General features: G+C 46.3%; 1 pseudogene; it reads left to right on the forward strand.

Moving 5' to 3' along the window:
* The first annotated feature begins 7580 nt into the window (after nucleotides 1–7580).
* On the forward strand, nucleotides 7581–7667 carry LOC112423605 (small nucleolar RNA U13; annotated as a pseudogene).
* The last annotated feature ends 9110 nt before the right edge of the window (nucleotides 7668–16777 follow it).

The raw sequence follows: 16777 nt of genomic DNA on the forward strand, positions 1-16777 counted from the left end.
CCCTAGCATTTTAATATGCAAATACAGGACATGACGCTCTACACAGGTGGGGCTATGTGGGGGCGGCCATATTGCCAGGCAAACCTAGGGGCAAGGAAAAGATGGTGGGAATTCCCGTGTTTGGGTGGACCCAGTTTCTAATGGTCCACATTTGCATATCAAAGGTTGCCAGCCTGACTCTAAGAGCTGGGGCTTTCCTGCTAGACAAGAAACGTTTTTTGGAGCTGCTTTTAAGACAGAAATGAAAACTTCCCAAGGACCCCTTTTCCTCTCTATCTGCCTCAAATAATTTTTAAATAATTCCTATAACATAAGGAAATGAATTCTGCTAAACAGAAGGGCCTTTGGTCTTTGGAGCACTGCAGTGGATACATGATGGCGTGTGGGACACCACGCAATGGAGGGAGATGCAGGGCGCTTCTGGGAAAATCCAGGAGGGCAGAGGGAAGAGGAAAGACAGTGAGGAAAAGGAGGATAAAGAACACACTTTTAAAAAATCGTTTATTATTATCTGAAATTCCAACATAACTGAACGTCCTGTATTTGATCTCTAGCCATGAGAGTGAAAAACTAAATAGAGACCAAATTCCCCATAAAAATAACAGAGTGATCGAGAGCTTATTCCTGGCAGGCCCCGTTTGAGTGACCTATAAGCTCAATTCATTTAGATACTATGGAAGTGGAAGATACTACCTTTATTATTTTCATCATTGAGGAAACTAAGGTACAGAGATGTCACACACTTGCCCCAGGTCTGCCAGCAGGTAAGCGGCAGAGCCAGGATTTGAACTGTAGTCCTGTGGCTCAGAGCCTGCCCTCAAAAGGTAAGTCTGTCACCTAAAGATCCATATGTGTTTGTAAGATGATCCATGTTGGTTGGCAAAACAGAAAAATCCATAAACCAAATAAATTGATTTGGTGGCAGGGGGAGATTGAATCAGAGGTGACCCTGAAAAATGTCTGTTTATCTGGGAGCTGAACAATGAAGGTGCGGTTCTCACCATTGGAGTCCTGAGAGACCTTTCCTGGAGGACTGCAGCTCCCTCATCTGTCTTCCCCTGAGAACCCAGCCCAGAGCCACGCATGTAGTAGGTGATCACTGAGGTGAGCAAGGCCTGCAGGAGGCTGTCCCTGAGATGGAAGAGGACAAAAAACTTATTAGGGGGAGGACAGGAAGCAGAAGTGGGCCGGGGAAGCTATTGGCCATCCAGAGTTGACATTTGTGCCCCCATGGAGAACTTGGGGGCATGAATTGCCTGTTGGAAGAGCCCGTGTTGGGTGAAAATGGCTAGGCCCAGAGCCCTTCATGGTGGGGAACCCTGAGAACCTACTACATAAGGAAGGAGTAGGGCTGGAGACCATCAGTGGCTTGGGCCTCACAAGCATTTCACGTTTAATTGATCACACAGAACCCTTGCACCAAGACAGTCGTTTGCTCCTAGAGGGAGCCTTTCCTTCTTTTGAAAACAATCCTTTCCCAACTCCAACAAGGCGACCTACACCCAGGGTGCTCAATCAATAAAAGTTGGGCAGCCCGGCTCCGGCGACAGTGTGCCCAAAGCATTGAAATGCAGTGATTTGGGCCATGGGTCATGCTGGGTGTCCTGAGCAGGGGTAACTTCATCTGCCCGGTGACACAGGTAGCAACTCTCTGGGTTTGGTGGCACAGGAGGTGAGGGAATTTACCAAGCCAGTTGTAGGTAAAGAAAGGCAGATTTATTAGAGAAGATATGAAAATACGTTGCAAGGTTGCATTTACAATGAGCAGAGAAGGGGCTGTCTGCAAAGAGGCAGGGGCTAGAGGAAAGTTTCATAGGGTCACGTTGAAGAGGGCTACATGCAGAACAAGCAGAACGAGGTCGTTGTACCCAGTTGTTTGTGATTAGCTGTCTCTCAGAACAGTTGTTCATTTTTCTCCCGACTTGGGCCCCTCCCCAACCTGGGGTTTCTTCCTCATCGTTGCTCATTTATCAGGACTCCACACCAGGGACCCTGAGTCACCCAACAAGTACTAACTCAAGTGTGGGTTCCTCTTAGAACACAGCCCCTCCAGCTTCCTTGGAAATCCCCATGTCTGCCCAAACGACGTAGGACTTTTCCTCTTGGTCACTTTGCAAGCCAGGGCCCCCAGCCAGGGATGCCTCGCCCAGGTCTCACTCGGCCTCGCTGTTGTACCCCAGCTTGCCTGTATTATAACTTGTACCCATGTTCGGTGGTTCCTAAGCTCTTGTACCTCGCCCAAGAAGAATGAAGATATACTGGACATTGGAGGGTGAGGAGGGCTGAGAAGAATTTTATTGAGCGATGAAAACGGTTTCCGTGGAAAGGGAACTCGGGGGTGGGAGGTGGAGTGTTGGGGGAGGTTTTGCCATGTGTCTGGGTCTGGGGCCCTTTATGGATTCAAAATGAGGAGTGTGTGCTGATTGGTTTGTGAGTATGCAAAAAAGGTTAAAGGGACAACACCACTCAAAGGTGGGCACAACAGTGTAGGAAAACCAATCAGGAAAAGGTAGGAAGGTATATGTAAAATAGGTGAATGGTGAGGACCAATCAGAGGTAAGCATGCCAAATAGGAAGACAAGTTATCAAACCAGTCCAGTTGGAGGATTTAACTTGTAGCTTGGCTTTCAGGTTTTAAGCTGTCTTTGGCTTGGAGGTGGGGTTTCACTGAGGACCTGCCCCTATCTGCCTAGGCATTTGTCCACCTCCTACTTCTATCACAAACAGAGCATGTCTCAGCCTGTCTGTCCCACTACTCAACTTTGTCCCCCTGCCTTTATTACCCATCTTGTAATTCCTGACTCACAGCTTTGTGTTCCAACTAGACTGAGAGCTCCCTGAGCCCAGCTACTGCCAGGCTCACTTCAGGCTTCAATGCCCAGCTCGGACCCAGTGCATCTGCTAGTGTGAGGGGTGTATGTGTGTGTGTGTGTGTGTGTGTTAAAAGTGTTTCTTGCTGGCTGGTTCTGGAAATTTGTCATTCTCTGTCCTCTATCTCCCTGTTAAAAACTTCAGCTGAATTAAATGTGAAGGAGTTTAATTGAGAAATAAACAATTTGTGAATTGGGCAGTCCCCAGAATCACAGCAGATTCAGAAAGACTCCAGGGGGTGCCTTGTGGGCAGAACAAATTTATAGACAAAAAAAGTAAAATGACATACAGAAATCAGAACTGAGGTACAGAAACAGCTGGATTGGTTACAGATTGGCAGTTGCCTTATTTGAACACAGTTTGCACACTCAGCAGTGTATGAGCGGTTGAAGTATAACTGCTGGGATTGGCCGAGACTCAGTGATTGTTACAGGCACATACTCCTAAGTTGGGTTTTCAGTCCCGTCTACCTACCAAGTTAGGTTGCAGTTCATCCACAAGGACTCAAATATGGAAGTACCAAGTCCTTCTCAGGCCATATTTAGTTTGATTTGACATCCCCATTGAGATGACTCAACTATTCGGCTAAGGGCTGTAGACAGGGAAGAAATGTGACTAATTGCTGGATACTGCAGTATATTGAGTGTGTGAGAGCATTATATCTAAAAAACAATGTACGTACTGCAATTTAAAATGTTTTGCTGCTAAAAATAAATGCTAACAGTCATGTGAGCCTTCAGCAAGTTGTCATCTTTTTGCTGCTGGGGGCTCTTGCCATGATGTTGATAGCTGCCGACTGAGTAGAGTGGTGGTTGTTGAAGGTTGGGATTGTGTTGAAGGCTGTGGCAATTTTGTAGTGGCCACCAATGGAGTTTGCTGCATCGATGGACTCATCTTTTCATGAAATATTTATTGGTAGCATGCAATGTTATTTGATAGCATTTCTTTCCAAATTGAAGTTAATCTTCTCAAACCCTGCTGCTGCTTTATCAACTAAGTTTATTTGATATTCTTCATCCTTTGTTGGTATTTCAACATGTTCACAGCATCTTCACCAGGAGTAGGTTCCATCTCAAGAAACCACTTTCTTTGCTCATCCATAAGAAGCAGCTCCTCACCCATTCAAGTTTTATCATGAGATTGTAGCAATTCAGTCACATCTTCAGGCCATACTTCTAATTCTAGTTTTCTTTGTATTTCCACTATATCTGCAGTTCCTTCCTCCCCTGAAGTCTTGAATCCCTCAAAGTCATCCACAAGAGTTGGAATTGACATCTTCCAAACCCTGTTAGTGTTGATGTTTTGACCTCCTTCCATGAATTGCAAATGTTCTGAATGACATCTAGAGTGGTGAATCCTTTCTAGAAGGTTTTCAATTTACTTGGCCCAGATCCATCAGAAGAATCACTGTCTATGACAGCTATAGCCTTAAGAAATGTGTTTTTTAAATAACACGTCTTGAAAGTAGGAATTTCTCCTTAATCCAAGGGCTGTATAATAAATATTATGTTCGCAGACATGAAAACAACATTAATCTCCTTGTGCATCTTCATCAGAGCTCTTGGGTGACCAGGTACATTGGCAAAAAGCAGTAATATATTCAAAGAAATACTTTTTCTGAGAATTATATCTCAACAATGAACTTAAAATATTCCTAAACCATGCTGTAAACAGATGTGCTGACATCCAGGCTTTACTGTTCCATTTCCAAAGCACAGGCAGAATAGATTTAGCATAATTCTTGTATTAGTCTGTTTTCATGCTGCTGATAAAGACATACCCAAGACTGGGCGATTTACAAAAGAAAGAGGTTTAATTGGACTTGCAATTCCATGTGGCTGGGGATGCCTCACAATCATGGCGGAGGGCAATGAGGAGAAAGTCTCATCTTACATGGATGGCAGCAGGCAAAGAGAGAATAAGGAAGATGCAAAAGCGGAAACCCCTGATAAAGCCATCAGATCTCGTGAGATTTTTTCACTACCATGAGAACTGTACGGGAGAAACCGTCCCATGATTCAATTGTCTCCCACTGGGTCCCTCCCACAACACATGGGAATTATAGGAGTACAATTCAAGATGAGATCTGGGTGGGGACACAGAGCCAAACTGTATCAATTCTTTTTTTTTTTTTTTTTTTTTTTGAGACGGAGTCTCACTCTGTCACCCAATGGTGCGATCTCGGCTCACTGCAAGCTCCGCCTCCCGGATTCACGCCATTCTCCTGCCTCAGCCTCCCAAGTAGCTGGGACTACAGATGCCCGCCACCGCGCCTGGCTAATTTTTTGTGTTTTTAATAGAGAGGGGATTTCACCGTGTTAGCCAGGATGGGCTCGATCTCCTGACCTCGTAATCTACCCGCCTCAGCCTCCCAAAGTGCTAGGATGACAGGCGTGAGCCACCGCACCCAGCCAACTGTATCAATTCTTAAGGGCCTTAGGGTTCTTTGGAACTGTGAATAAGCATTGGTTTCAACTGAAAGTTACTAGTGGCATTAGCCCTTAACAAGAGATTCTGCCTGTCCTTTGAAGCATTGAAGCTTCAAATAAAAGGCATCTTCTTCCAATAAAAGGCTTTTTTGTCTACATTGAATATCTGTGTTTAGTGCAGCCACCTTCATTAATCATCTTGGCTGGATCTCCTGGATAACTTTGTGTAGCTTCTCCATCAGCACTTGCTGCTTCACCTTGTTCTTTTATGTTAAAGAGATGGTTTCTTTCCTTAAACCTCATGAACTAATCTCTGCTAGCTTCCAACTTTTCTTCTGCAGCTTCCTCACCTCTCTCAGCCTTTGGAGAATTAAGGAGCATTAAGGCCTTGCTCTGGATGAAGCTTTGGCTTAAGGGAATGTTGTGGCTGGCTTGGTCTTCTATCCAAACCACTAAAACTTTCTCCATATCAGCAATAACGCTGTTTTCCTTTCTTATTCATGAGTTCACTGAAGTAGTACTTTTAATTTCCTGCAAGAACTTTTCTTTTGCATTCATAACTTGGCTAACTATTTTCCCAAGAGGCCTAGTTTTCAGTCTATCTAGGCTTTCAATGAAGCTTAATCATTTCTAGCTTTTGATTTAAAGTAAGAGATGTGTGCAACTTTTCTTTGGACTTGAAAGCTTAGAGGCCATTGTAGGGTTATTAGTTGGCCTAATTTACCTGTTGTTGGGTCTCTGGGAATAGGGAGGCTAGATTTGGTATCTGGTTAGGGCCTACTTCCTCATAGATAAAGCCTTCTCACCGTAGGGCGAGAGATAAGAGAACGGACAGTTGGTGGAGCAGTCAGAACACACAGAACGCTTATTCAGTTTACTGTCTTCTGTGACAGATCGTGGCATCCCAAAACAATTGCAGTAACAACATCGCTGATCTCAGACCACCATAACAGAAGCAATAATAATGAAAAAGTTTGAAATATTGCAAGAATTACCAAAAGGCGACACAGAGATTAAACTGCCCCTATAAACTTTATGAAATTAATCAAGGAAGAAGGAAGGGAGAGAAACAAAAATCACCCACGCTGGCCTCCATCATGAGGTTGGCCTGCTCTCCAACCTGCATGCTCATAGCTGTTTGGTACCTACTGTGCTAAAATCACATAGACCCTGTTACAAGATCACAGTTCCCCTTAACTGCTCCGTAGATAACAACGTGAACATTATAAAACGTTTAGTTTTCCCTGTGAGATAGTCCTTCAGGTCTGATATACTGATGAAACTACTGACCCAGCCGGTCTGAAGGACCCCACAATGGGCTGACTCACCAAAGAATGCAGTTTCCATATCATGATGATTTCATCCTCCCTTCCTCCGACCAATCAGCAACCCCAATTTTCCAATTACGGAGGGAGTCTCTCACCCTCTGTATTCCCGTTAAAAGCCCCAGCCCAAAGCTCTTTGGTGAGATAAGCGGAAGGGTCTCCTCCCATCTTCTCAACTCAGCACTCTGCAATCATTAAACTTCCTCTGCTGCAAACCCTGCTGTCACTATGTAATGGATCTGTTACCACACGATGGGCATATGAACCCATCGGTCCTATAACAGAGACACGCTATTGGAAAAATGGTGATGGAAGACTTGCCAAAACATGGCTGCCACAAACCTTCAATTTGGAAAAACACAGTATCTGCAAAGCACAATAAAGCAAAGTGCGATAAGACAAGGTGTGGCTGTATATTCAAATTAACATGAGATGTAGTTCTTTTACTCACCACATTGGTAAACATTACTGGTAAAATGACTGACAATACCCAGAATGGGAAGTGTGTGGGGGTACAGGTACTCTTGTACTATAAAATACTAGTCTATTTTTTTTTTTAAAATAGACTTTACTTTTTAGAACAGTTTTAGGTTCACAGCAAAATTGAGTGGGCAGCTCAGAATTCCCATATATTCCCTGCCCCACACATGCGCAGCCTCCCCAACTTAACATAGACCAGTGGCTTATAAACAAGAGCATTTATTTCTCACAGTTCTGGAGGCTGGGAAGTTCAAGATCAACATGCTGGCAGATTTGGTGTCTGGTTAGGGCCTGCTTCCTCATAGATGAAGCCTTCTCACTGTAACCTCGTATGGCCGAAGGAGCAAGGGAGTCTCTCTGGTCTCTTTTATAAAAACACTGATCTCGTTCCTAAGGTCTCTGCCCTCATGAACTAAGCACCTCCAAAAGGCCCATCTCCTAATCCATCACCTTGTGGGGTAGGATTTCAACACAGATCATTTTGTAATTCACAGACGTGATGATTGGGTGTTCCCAAGTATGTGTGAGATGTGCCACCTTCAAACCTTGTTACTGCAAGAGTTAAAGAAAGAGGAAAGAAACCAGAAAAGGGGCTCAACAGTCAAAAACAGGTTTATTTTGGAGAATAAACCTGAAAGGGGCTTCTGGCCAATTTTGGTCGGAATATTCTCTCTTACAATATCAACAGCCTGCACTGCAATTGTCTTAGCCCACTGGGCTGCTATAACCAAAATAACAGACGGGTGGCTTATAAACAACAAGAGTATTTATTGGTTTTAGAGTGAGAGAGCTTTATCACAGGCTTGGAATGGTTCTGTGTCGGGGAGAAGTTTATGGTGGGGTTGGAATGTCTCTGGCCGGAGGGGAGGTTATCTTGAGGCTGACGTCTCTCCGCCCGTGGGGAAGTTATCTCTGGGCTGGCATGTCTCTGGTCGGGGAGGGATTTATCTTAAGGTTGGAATGTTTCTGGTTGGAGATGTCATTTGTGGTTTATGGTCATGCTGACCTTAGTCACTAGGTTGATGCCCTTTGAATTCAGGCAATTTTTGATCAAGGGGAACTTGAGAACGGCAGTGCTTGTCCAAGATGGCGATGCTTCTGCTCTGTCAGTTACCGTGTGGGCATATTACCCATCTGACATGAACTTAGAGAAAAAGAAGTTAAAAAAAAAAGCAAAAAGGATTTCAACGCACTGATTCGGAGAGATATAAACACTCAATCCATGGCAACAGTGGTATATTTGTTACAATTGATAAACCTACATTGATACATCATTATCACTCAAGCTCTATAGTTTACATAAATACATCTTGACAGGTATCCAGCATTATAACATGGCACAGAATAGTTTCACTGCCCTAAAAACCCTCTGTGCTCCACTTTTCATCCCTCCCTCACCCTAACCTCTGGCAACCACTGATGCTTTTTCTCTCTCCATATTTTTGCCTTTTCCAGAATGTCATATAGTTGAAATCACACAGTATGTAGCCTATTCAGAGTCACTGTTTTTGCTTAGTAATATGCAGCTAAGTTTCCTCCGTGTCCTTTCACAACTTGATAGCTCATTTCTTTTCAGTGCTACATAGTATTCCATTGTCTGGGTGTATCATAATTTATTTATCCATTCTCCTACTGAAGGACATCTTTTTTTTGCTTCCAAGTTTTGTCAGTTAATGTTGCTATAAGCATCTATGTGCAGGCTTTTGTGTGGACATGTTTTCCACTCATACGAGTAAATACCAAGGAGTACAACTGCTGATCATATGGTTAAAGTGTGTTTACTTTTATAAGAAACTGCAAAAGTGTCTTCCAAGGTGGCTGCACCATTTGGCATTCCCACCAGCAATAAATGAGAGTTCCTGCTCCTCCACATCCTGGCCAGCATTTGGTACTGTCCCTGTTCTGGATTTTGGCCATTCTAACCGGTGTGTAGCAGTATCTTGTTGTTGTTTTAATTTGCATTTCCCTAATGACGCATGATGCTGAGCACCTTTTCATACGCTCTTTTCACATCTGTATGTCTTCTTTGATGAAGTGTCTACTCTGGTCTTTAATTGGATTGTTCATTTTCTTGTTTTGTTTTGTTTTTTTAATTTTGTAGAGATGGGGTCTCGATTCAGGTGATCCTCCCACCTCAGCCTCCCAAAGTGCTGGGATTACAGGCATGAGCCACCACACCTGGCCCTTATCGTTGAGTTTTAAGAGTTCTTTGAATAATTTGGATAATAGTCCTTTATCCAAAAGATATGTCTTTTGCAATATTTTCTCCCACTCTTTGTCTTGACTTCTCATTCTCTTGACCAGGCACTCTTATATCACTTTAGTGGGAAGTTGTTTCTTGGACAATATCTAGCAAAATGAAAAACGTACACCTTTTGACTTTATTGTTATGCTTCTAGAAATATTCAGACCCATACCCAAAACTGTAGGTACATAAATATTTGTTGTAACATTGTTTCCTTCTAGAAATAGAAACCACATGGAGGGCCGTTCATACAGGAGACCTGCCCCAGCCAGGGCCCCCAGTTCCTCCCCATGCTAGGTCAGAGTGACGGTGAGCCGGGCGCCCAGAGCCCTGTCTGGCTGGAATGAGAAGTAGTCAATGTCACTGATGATGACAAAACTGTGGTAGGTAATGACACATCTCCTGGGCACACAGCAAGGACAGGGGCAGGCTGACCAGAGCATGTCATCACTGAGCTAGCAGGACATGGGCTCCCGAGGGTCCCTGCTGGGAGAGGACACAGCTTGGCCCACCGTGCATGAGGATCACTCACTCTTCAAAGGTTCGTTGAGTGCTCACCACTCAATGAAGAAGCCTTCGGGTCTTGGATCGGGATTGGATCTCACTGTGAGTGACTGGGAAACAGTTATGAGCAAAGGCGTTGCAGACTTTGATGAATGCTTTGAAAGGATTCCTGAGGGTCCTCAGTTGTGAATAGACTGAGGTGGGAATGTGGCAACGTTGGAAGCAGGGAGCCCTGTTAGGAGGCTTCTGGAATATCCAGGTGGCAGGAAGTGGTGTGCACCAGGGTGGTGGGGCTGGCGTGGATGAGAGTCATGTTCTGCTTGAGATAAGGTTGGCGGCATTTGCTGGTGGATCGGATGCTGCAGTTGGAAAGGAATGGTGGCAAAAGAGACTTAAAAACAAAACAAAATCCTCCTTGTTTTGCTTGAGCCACTAGGAGCTCCCATTTAGCGAAGGGAGATGGGGAAGACGGAGGCAGCAGAGCCACTTCAGTGAGAGTGGGACTTTGTTTGTTTGTTTATTTATTTATGTGTTTATTTGAGACTGTCACTCCTGACACTCAGGCTGGAGTGCAAGGGCATGATCTCGGCTCACTGCAACCTCCGCCTCCCGGGTTCAAACCATTCTCCTGCCTCAGCCTCCCAAGAAGCTGGGATTACAGGCATGTGCCACCAGCTTCTCCCTGGTGACCTGACATGTCCCTCTCTACACCACCGGCCCACGCCAGGCACAGGGGACACCATAGCCCCTGCCCGTGTTCCCTACACCCAGCGTCATTCACTCATTCACCCGGCAAATGAGGGTCACATTGATGAGCCGCTGGGCAACCTGGGTGTCCATCCACCTGCAAGTGATGTGACTGGTGTAGTCGCGGTAGCAGCACAGGGTCCACAGCAGGACGGTTTCTGACAAGCGAGGCAGGAGGGGGTCACCTCTTTCCCCTGCAGGGTCCCTTATCTCCACCCCCCCTAGCTGATCTGGGGCAGAGGTGCCCTGGTTTGGGAAGGGGTCTGCCGGGGTAAGTTTCTGCCTGTGAACCCTCCTCTCCTGACAGAAGCACCGTGCAATCCCTGCAGGATGGAGACACGCAGCAGCGGCAGGCCCTGCCCCCCCAACCCTCAAGCATCCTGGGATGAGGCACAAACCCAGCCCTGAGATGAACCCCAGGCCAGGGCGCTGCAGGAGCAAAGGTCTGGAGGTGGGAAGCACTGAGGCGCAGCGAGTGTCTGCTGGGGAAGGAGGGGAAGGAAAATGGCCAGAGCAGCCACCCTGGAGCCTGGGGGCCTGGAGTGCTGTGCTGAGAAATATGGGCTGGGAAGCCAGACATGCTCAGATGGAATTTCCAGGACAGGATGAGCAGGAGTGTGCAGGAAAAGGGAAGTGAAGGAGGCCCAGGGAAGGCGGGGGGAGAGATGAAGTGAGGGGAGCAGGAGGAAGTTGGGTGGGTAAGGTCCCGGGGACATGGTGCTGGCTTCCTCCAGGGTGCAGCAGTGAGGAGGGGGACAGGGAAGGGTTGGGAGCCATGGAACTCACCTTCTGCCCCTACCAGGCTAAGCCCCCAGCACAGGGCCAGCAGTGCCATGAGGAACAGCTCTCAGGCCAGCACCATTCTCCTGGTCAGCTCTGGACAGGCAGGTGCCGGCACAGGTGGGTGCTGGCCATGGGCGGGGGTGGGGGTCCTCCATGCCCTGGAGTCCCGTGTTCCTGCCCAGCTGGGAGACAGGCCAAGCTGATCTCACCAGGTCTTGCTATTCCTCCATCCATGAATTGCCATCCTACCCCAGGTCCTGAGAAAGGAGATGCCGGCCAGGATAAGGCCCATCCACGCCTCTCGTCTCCCCAGGGATATGGCTGATGAAGAGGGAGAGGGCCATGTTGAGGGTATGGGGAGCCTGGACCTGTGCCTTCTCCACCTGGTATGGATCTCCTCCTCTGCCGCTCTCACCCATCCCTGCAGTGCTGGTGTAGATTCTGTGTGTTCGTATTGGGTGCTACTGGGTTGATGCCCAAGTGAGCTGCGTTAAGCTCTTCAAGTGATTTTGGTGGATAAGCTTTGTGGATCCACCCACCACAGATGGAGCCTTTCTCCTCCCGGGTCTTGAGGATGCACAGACACCCTTTGGGCCACCTCACTCAACACCAAACACTCCACCATCCTTCCTCACCCGCCCCAAGCTATTACTGCCCATCCCTCCTTTTCTGCAGGAGCCTGAGGCATTTCTTAGTTTCTTGCCCTTTGTGATGTCACGAGAAAAGTCAGATGTCTTCTTTTCTTCTTCCTCAACACTTCTGAAAACATGAAACATGCAAGCCTTCACCCACTCACACACCCACATACACACCTACACATACCTGCGCACACATGCTTGGACAACCCCGATGGGACCTGACCACCCTATGAGGGTGCTGACAAAACCTTGAGGACGCTGGGAAGGAGCTAGGAAGGAGGACAGGATAGGGGTGGAGTTCCTGAGGAGGCAGAGGGGCTTCTCGGTACAGGAAATGGTGAACTGTCAGTCTTCCTGCCCTGCCCATGCTCAGCTGAACAAAACCACATCAGCTGGTCTAACTTAAATTCAGGATTACCATCAGAGGCGGGAGTGCAGGGGAGGCTCTTAATGCGCCAGAACCCCAGATGACACTTCCCAGTAGCAAGGAGGAACTCTGCCCTTCCCAAGAAGCTATTTCACACCTCTCTACTTCCGTCACACCTCTACTTCCCCTGCACCCCATTCCCATGCCCCACTTCCCCGGCACCCCATTCCCACGCCCCACCTCCACCTTAAGGACTCATGCATACCCAGCCACCATGCAAACACGCACACCCACAACCGCATGCACAGACGCCAATGCAGGCACCCCTGACTTGCATCAAAGTCAACACCCAAATGGGTCAAATGGCTGCAAGTGGAGGAGGAGGGTCAAAAGACAGGCATGGCGGGAGGGAGGGGCTTCTCCTTCTGGTCATAATGGAGTAACTAGGACCAGATTTAGCCTTCTACTTTAGAAATATAAAACTGAACAGATGATATTAAAAATCTGTTTTCAGCTGTTAGAAAAGAGGACATCCTTCCATATGATCTCTCAGAGAAGGAAAACAAACATGGTGGGTCCTATGATCATCCTACCTTTCTTTTCTTTTTTTTTTTTCTTTCTTTCTTTTTTTTTTTTTTTTTTTTTTTTTTTTTTTTTTTTTTTTTTTTTTTCTGAGATGGAGTTTCGCTCTTGTTGCCCAGGCTGGACTGCAGTGGCGCAATCTCGGCTCACCGCAACCTCTGCCTCCCGGGTTCAAGCGATTCTCCAGCCTCAGCTTCCTGAGTGGCTGGGATTACAGGCACTCGCCACCACGCCTGGCTAATTTTGTGTTTTTAGTAGAGACAGGGTTTCTTCATGTTTGTCAGGCTGGTCACGAACTCCTGACCTCAGGTGATCTGCCCACCTCGGCCTCCCTAAGTGCTGGGATTACAAGCATAAGCCACTGTGCCTACCTTTCTACCTTGCTACTACTTTTTGGACTGTGATGTAGGGAGAAGAACTCCAACATGACCATGGCAGTCTTGCTGTGTTGGGTGATAGGGGTCTGAGTCTGAGGAGGCAAAAGAAGCTGGAATTTGGTGTAGAAAACAAGAGTAGAAAGAGCTACACAGAGAAAGAGACCCAGCAAATCTACATAGAGATCCCCTTGCAGGTACTGCTGAACACTAAACCATGCATGTGTGGGGTGAAGCTCCACTAGGCTGCGTAAATAATACATAGAGAGATGTATCTGAATAATTTCCAGAACTCACCAAGGGCTGGAGATGTTCAAGTTCCAACTAGCCAGAATAGGAATTCTGCTGAGCACCTCACACATTCAGTAGAGAATCAACAAGAAAAGCACTTTAGTGCCAGCACTAAACCAGCCCAGGAGAGGGCCGTTCTAAAACTGCTCTAGGCCAGCACGGTGGCTCACGCCTGTAATCCCAGCACTTTGGGAGGTCAAGGCGGGTGGATCACTTGAGGTCAGGAGTTTGAGACCATCCTGGCCAACATGGTGAAACTCCATCTCTACTAAAAATACAAAAGTTAGCCAGGCATGGTGGCAGGTGCCTCTAATCCCAGCTACTTGGGAGACTGAAGCAGAAGAATTGCATGAATCCAGGAGGCGGAAGTTGCAGTAAGCAGAGATTGCACCACTGCACTCCAGCCTGGAGGACAGAGCAAGACTCCGCCTCAAAAAAAAAAAAAAAAAAAAAAAAAAAAAGACTCCATCTCAAGTAGTAATAATAATAATAATAATAGTAATAATAAAAAGTGCTCAAGGAAGCTTAAAAACAAACCTTAAAAGATCAAACTGATTGATATGGTTTGGATTTTTGTCCCCATCCAAATCTCATGTTGAAATGTAATCCCCAATGTTGAAGGTGGGGCCTGGTGGAGGTGTTTGGATCATGGTTGGGGGATCCCTCGTGAGTGGCTTGGGCCATCCCCTTGGGGATGAGTGAGTTCTCGCTCTGAGTTCACAGGAGATCTGGTCATTTAAAAGTGTATGGTATCTACCCCTACGCTGATCTCTCTCTCTCTCTCTCTCTCTCTCTCTCTCTCATTCCTGCTTTCACTGTGACGTGCCTGCTCTCCCTTCACCTTCTGCCACAATTGGAAGCTTGCTGAGGCCTCTCCAAAAACTGAGCAGATGCCAGCACCATACTTCCTGTACAGCCTGCAGAACTGTGAACCAATTAAACCTCTTTTCTTTATAAATTACCTAGTCCTGGGTGTTTCTTTATAACCGTGTGAAAATGACCTAATACAGAAAATTGGCACTGAGAGTGGGATATTTTCCATATTAGGTCATTCTCACATTGCTATAAATCAGTAAATACCTAGACTGGGTAATTTATAAAGAAAAGAGGTTTAATTAGCTTACAGCTCTGCAGGCTGTGCAGAAAGCATGGCACTGGCATCTGCTTGGCTTCTTGGGGAGGCCTCAGGAAGCTTACAATCATGGCAGAAGGTGAAGAGAGAAGATACGTCACACAGTGAAAGCTGGAACAAGTGAGAGAGACAGATGGAAGCTGGAACAAGTGAGAGAGACAGATGGCATGAGTGCAGAGGCAACTGCCACACACTTTTATTTTAGTTTTTTTTAATGTTTTTAATATTATTATTATTATTATTGAGACGGAGTCTCGCTCTGTCTCCAGGTTGGAGTGCAGTGGCACAATCTCGGCTCTCTGCAACCTCCACCTCCCCAGTTCAAGCTATTCTCCTGCCTCAGCCTCCTGAGTAGCTGGGATTACAGGCACACGCCACCACACCTGGCTAACATTTATATTTTCAGTAGAGACGGGGTTTCACCATGTTGGCCAGGCTGGTCTCAAACTCCTAACCTCAAGTGATCTGCCTGCCTCCGCTTCCCAAAGTGCTGAGATTACAGGCGTGAGCCACCATGCCTGGCTGGTGCCACACTCTTTTAAATGACCGGATCTCCTGTGAACTCAGAGTGAGAGCTCACTCATCACCAAGGGGACGACCCAAGCCATTCAGGAGGGATCCTCCTGACCATGATCCAAACACCTCCCACCAGGCCCCACCTCCAACATTGGGGATTACATTTCAACATGAGACTTGGGTGGGGACAAATACCCAAACTATGTCACTGATCTGCAAGTAACTTAGTGACTCATCAGAATAAAATCCAACACTTTTTGAAGAAAGACAACACAATTCAGCAGTCACCAACATAAAATAAACAGCATTCAGCATCCAGTCAGAAATTACTATATGTAGGCCAGGTGCAGTGGCTCACACCTGTAATCCCAGCATGTTGGAGGACTGAGGCAGGAGGATGGCTTGAGCCCAGGAGTCTGAGACCAACCTGCACAACATGTTGAGACCTTGTCTCTGCAAAATAATAATAATAATAAAATTTAAAATTAGGCAGGCATGGTGGTGTGCACCTGTAGTCCCAGTGACTCGGGAGGCTGAGGCGGGAGGATCACTTGGGCCTCTTAGGTGGAGGTTGTAGTGAGCTGAAATCGTGCCCCAGCACTCCAACCTGGATGACAGAGTGAGACCCCATCTCAAAAAAAAAAAAAAGAAATTACTACACGTAGAAAGAAGCAAGAAAATGTAACTCATAACAAGAGAAAAACCAGTCAAAGACAGAACCCCAAAATGATGCAGCTCATTATGGAACTGGTGGACAAGGGCTTTGAAACAGTTATTATGAATAGGTTGAATAATTTTTCAAAAACATGAAAAGAACAGAAATGGAAGATGTCAAAATAAAAACAAAACTACCACAGATAAGACTACAACATAAGAAAACGTCATCGAATTGGCTTAATATTAGTGAATTTGAAAATATAGTAATTGAAACTATCTAAATTAAACACAGAGAGAATAAAACTGAAAAAAATTACTATAAACTCCTATGCATCATTCAAGCCTCAGCTGACGCAGGGCCTCCTCTATGCAGCCTTCCCTGACTCCTCATGGGGATGCAGATGGGAGTGGCTCCAACAACCACAGCTGGTGTGAGCCCAGAGCCAGACAGACCCGGGTTGGACTCCCACCTCTAGTAAGACCTCGTGCAATTTATCTGCATATTATTTCTGAAGGCCCCAAAACTGTCATCTGTTACTTGGAGATGGTCATCTACAAACCCCAAAATGATTTTGAAGGAACCAAGTGAAATAATGCCTGTCACATGGTAACCTACAATCGGAGTCAGCTAAATCCCTTGTATTTTCCTTGGTTCCTATTTTGCCCTGTCCCTTCTTCCTACACAGTCCTGGAGTGCTCAGTGTTCATGCCCACCCCCAGTCCCCTACAAACACACCTGATTCATATCTCTCTCCCTGGTTATCTGCACATGTCCTGGCACAGAGGTAGCACTTCAAATTGTGTGTTGGAAAATTTGGGTATTGGAAGGTATCAGA

This window comes from Macaca nemestrina, chromosome 15, assembly GCF_043159975.1.
Source record: "Macaca nemestrina isolate mMacNem1 chromosome 15, mMacNem.hap1, whole genome shotgun sequence".
Lineage (NCBI taxonomy): Eukaryota > Metazoa > Chordata > Mammalia > Primates > Cercopithecidae > Macaca > Macaca nemestrina.